Source organism: Cervus canadensis, chromosome 7 (assembly GCF_019320065.1).
Source record: "Cervus canadensis isolate Bull #8, Minnesota chromosome 7, ASM1932006v1, whole genome shotgun sequence".
Taxonomy (NCBI): domain Eukaryota; kingdom Metazoa; phylum Chordata; class Mammalia; order Artiodactyla; family Cervidae; genus Cervus; species Cervus canadensis.
Window position 1 is genome coordinate 35,782,196 of NC_057392.1, and position 4,746 is coordinate 35,786,941.

At 38.8% G+C, this 4,746-nt stretch overlaps 1 non-coding gene across 1 annotated transcript; it reads right to left on the reverse strand.

Annotated features, from left to right (window-relative positions):
* Positions 1 to 4,389: 4,389 nt before the first annotated feature.
* On the reverse strand, positions 4,390 to 4,496 carry LOC122445621. The gene has a single exon (XR_006270589.1). It is a non-coding gene; the product is annotated as a U6 spliceosomal RNA (small nuclear RNA).
* Between the last annotated feature and the right edge of the window lie 250 nt (positions 4,497 to 4,746).

Consider the following 4,746-nt stretch of genomic DNA (forward strand, 5'->3'; position numbering starts at 1 on the left):
TGTCCGAAGGCTTAAGTGGAGGAGAAATGATGTACTGGATTTGCAGATCTCTGGCTGCTTTATGAGCAAGAGAAGAAGCAGTGAGCAGTGAAGAGGCCATTGTGGCAGTCCAAAGCACATGGCTGGTCCCTTGGACTCCAGTGGTGGGACTAGGGATAGGGGAGTAGTAAATCCACTTGGGTTACATTTTAGAAACAGGCTTGACAGGACTTTATGAGATTGGATATCGGTGTGAGGGAAATGGAGTTGCCAAGACAGTAATAGAATTAGACTTTGTTATTAAGAATGTGCAGATTTCTATGAAATGCTTATGTCATCCATTATGAACAGCCCTGAGGTCTCCAAACAAAAATAAGCATTTTGTGGAAATAACTGTAGACCAACTAAATGAGAAAACCAAAGACTGCTCAGAGCGTGCTATGGCAAGGGAGTCAGTCACTGTCATTTGCATTTTGGTAGAGACTCTAAGTTAGGCTGAGACCCAAAGGCAGGCAGCTTTATAGTGAAGAAAGGGAAGCCTTCTGGAATGCCCTGATTGGTGGCTGTTGTCCTGGGGAAGCAATAAGAGGGCTACCTGGAAGCAGGGCATCCTGTGTGATTAGTTAGGGATGCATATCTGACTTCTGGTTGATTCTGAGATGAAGGGACAAAAATTAGGGAATCTGTCAGTTATTAACCAAGTCCTGTCTGTTTTTGACTAATGTTATTTAAGTTATTGTTTAGCTTGTATTATCTCTAGAGATGGCAGTCTGGCTTCCTACAAGTCTAACTCAGAGCCAACTATCTTCTGGGGTTATTTATTGTAAATAACTGGTTGACTTTGTGAGCAGGTTCTGCCTATTTTTCATATATATATATATGTGTATATATATATATATATATATATATGTGTATATATATATATATATAAAGTTCTATTTTTATATATGGTCTGGTCATAGTCTGTATATTCAGTCTTTCAGTGTCTTGATTAAACTTATTTTTATTTTTGAAGTAGGTCATACATGTCTATATATTTCTTTATCCACGCTCCTGCATATCTATTTCACCTATTTATTGTTTCTTTCTCTGTTTCAACATCAGTTTTCTACTAGAGATTAAGCTTTCCTTCAGTGTCTCATATGGCTCTCACCTCTCCTGGGTGACTATTTTATGACAGATATTAGCTGATGTTCCAGTTCTAACCTAGGGTTGTCTAATGACATTTTTATGTCCGTCTATTCTAATTTTCAAAAGAACATGCTCTAGGGCTCAAAGCATGGTTTACCAAGTGGGGCCACTTGGTGAACTTTGTTACTGGTCTGAGACAAGACAGATACAGAAATTGAGAGTAAGCATTCAGAAACCTTTATGACAATTTGGCAAAATAATTTTATCTTTGTTAAACTTAATACTTAAATTTTAGACTTCTTTTTTTTCATTTCACCAGTTCAAGGTATGGGTTGGAAATTTAAAAGAAACACTGAAAAACCCTGAACTTTCTTAACATAGAGTTGGAGAAGCACTGTGCTGAATTTCTTGCAGCAGCCAGCACTAGAATACCTGGAATGAGAAGGGAAATGAAGAGTGTAGCAGACAGTTAATGCTTACATATGCCATCAGAGGCAGTGGCAGACCTCACTGAAGAAGGGCTGCTTCTCCACCTGGAAGGCTCCTGCTGTCTACCTCTCAGAGGGGTTCCCAAGTTAACTGGTCATACACTGGACTTCTCTTTCTCTAGCCCTGCTGACACAGAGCATTCCTACTGCATGTAAGAACCTATATGGCTTGGTGGAATGTGGAGGGGGTGAGGAGGAACAAGAAACTTCTGTCCCTGTTCATCCAAGTGACTGAGATAATATCCTAAGTGATATCCCCAAATGACACAGCCAATGTGACTTTTATCCATCTCCAAGTCAGTGTCTTAGACTCAGTTTCCTCTTTTTGTTTCCATCTAACTGGTAGTTTTACACCTAGTTGTGTTTCAGGAAACACTCCCTGCCAGGTCCCCTCTGAATCCTGAATTCATTATTCTTTCTGCCTTTAACACCTCTACAGACGTGTTGAGAATGCCAGAATTTCTGATCTTATAAAACCATGTCATCAGTTTTCCGTGAACTTGGACTTACTACCTGGTTTTCTCTGTTCCCTTGAAGGGAGGCATGCTGTCTTATTTCAGAAAAGTCACTTCCTACGTTTCCTCCTTCCACTGGAAAGACAGACTTAGTCTTGGAGTGTATTATAAAGAATTTTTTTTTCCTTTTGAAATAAGTCAAGTAAAAGAAAGTCTCCTCTTGCTTTCAAGTCATTTATCACTAATGTTCAGAGCAAAATCTGCTTCATGTAGTCATCCACAATGAAGAAGGAACAACTTTCCTAAGACTTGTGGAAGGCTTGTCTGCGCTGGGTTCTTAGGAAATTCCCTCAGGCAGGTATCTCCAATCAGCTGTAATCTACTCATCAGTGATTTTCTTTTTCTTTTTTTTTTTTTATTAGTTGGAGGCTAATTACTTCACAACATTTCAGTGGGTTTTGTCATACATTGATATGAATCAGCCATGCAGTTACACGTATTCCCCATCCCAATCCCTCCTCCCACCTCCCTCTCCACCCGATTCCTCTGGGTCTTCCCAGTGCACCAGGCCCAAGCACTTGTCTCATGCATCCCACCTGGGCTGGTGATCTGTTTCACCATAGATAATATACATGCTGTTCTTTCGAAACATCCCACCCCCACCTTCTCCCACAGAGTTCAAAAGTCTGTTCTGTACTTCTGTGTCTCTTTTTCTGTTTTGCATATAGGGTTATCGTTACCATCTTTCTAAATTCCATATATATGTGTTAGTATGCTGTAATGTTCTTTATCTTTCTGGCTTACTTCACTCTGTATAATGGGCTCCAGTTTCATCCATCTCATTAGGACTGATTCAAACTTGAGGCTGAGCCAGAGGCTTGTCAAGTGCCTTAGTCCTTTTGGGGGGCAGGGAGGAAGGGAAGAAGTGTGGGTGAGGAAGGGGGGTGATAAAGGAGCTTATGAATCTGCTACTAAATAACAGGAAACCTCTTCTGGAGGATGACTCCCTGAATACTAGTGGGGGGAATGTTATTGCACATAGTTCCTTTTGTTTTGCTTTTGTCATTATTTGCAGTAACTGGGAGATACTTTCAGAATTCTCTGTAAAATAAAGGCCAGGATGTCCTGGCCTAGTTAGCAGTATCTCCTAGTCTAGTTAAAGGGTGTCAGGTGACATTGTGCTGGGTCACCAGACACATCCAAGGATGATGACAAACCCTAGCAAAAGTGTGAACATTGAAATGAGGTGAGCTTAAATATCTGTGATCATATAGTTAATGAAATGTGTAGCATTATGAAAATAACTCAATTATAAGTTCACTAAACAAGTTCCATAGCAGTCTTCATTACTTGTGTAATAACCAAGACTGGCAGTAAGAGACAGCAAGACATCAAGTGACTTTATTTTCTTTTCCATTATGGCTTATTACAGGATATCGAATATTGTTCCCTGTGCTATACAGTAGAACCTTATTGTTTATCCATTCTACATACAGTACTTTGCATCAGCTAGTCCCAATCCATCTCTCCCATGCCATCCTGTCATTTCCCCCACCCCTTGCATCCCTTGGCAACCACAAGTCTATTTTCTATACCAGTGAGTCTGTTTCTGTTTTGTAGATAAATTCATTTGTGTCATATTTTAGATTCCACTATAAGTGACATGGTATTTATCTTTTTCTTTCTGATCTACTGCACTTAGTATGATAACATTTAGGTCCATACATATACCTGCAAATGACTGTATTTCATTCTTTTTTCTGGCTGAGTAATATTCCACTGTGTAGAGGTATTTGCATCTTCTTTATCCATTCTTCTGTCAGTGGACATTTAGGGTGCTTCCATGTCTTGGCTCTTGTAAGTAGTGCTTCTATGAACATTGTGATGCATGTATATTTTTGAGTTACAGTTTTTTTTCCAGATATATGCCTAGGAGTGGGATTGCTGATTGTATGGAAACTCTATTTTTAGTTTTTTAAAGAAACTCCATACTATTCTCCATAGTGGCTGCATCAGTTTACAGTCCCACCAACAGTGTAGAAGGGCTCCCTCTCGTCCACACCCTCTCCAGCATACATTATTTCTAGACTTGATGGCCATTCTGACAAGTGTGAGGTGGTACCTCATTGTGGTTTTGATTTGTTTTTCTCTAATAATTAGTGATATTAAACATCTTTTCATGTGTCTATTAGCCATCTGTATGTCTTCTTTGGAAAAATATCTATTTAGGCCTTCTGCCCTTTTTTTGATTGTTTTTTTTTTTAAGTTTTTTTTTTTTATTGATGGATAATTGCTTTACAGAATTTTGTTATTTTCTGTCAAACCTCAACATGAATAAAAATATGGAATGCTTCACAAATTTGCATGTCATCCTTGTGCAGAGGCCCTGCTAATCTTCCCTGTATCATTCCAATTTTAGTATATGTGCCACCAAAGTGAGCACTGGGTTATGTTTTTTTGTTATTGAGTTCTATGAGCTGTTTGTATATTTTCGAAATTAAGCCCTTGTTGTTTACATCATTTGCAAATATTTCCTTCTAGTCTGTAGGTTGTCTTTTCATTTTGTTTATGGTTCCCTTTGCTGTGCAAAAGTTTATAAGCTTGACTAGGTTTCATTTGTTTATTTTTCTATTGCCTTGGTAGACTGACTTAAGAAAGCATTGATACTATTTAAGACATCAGGTGACTTTTAA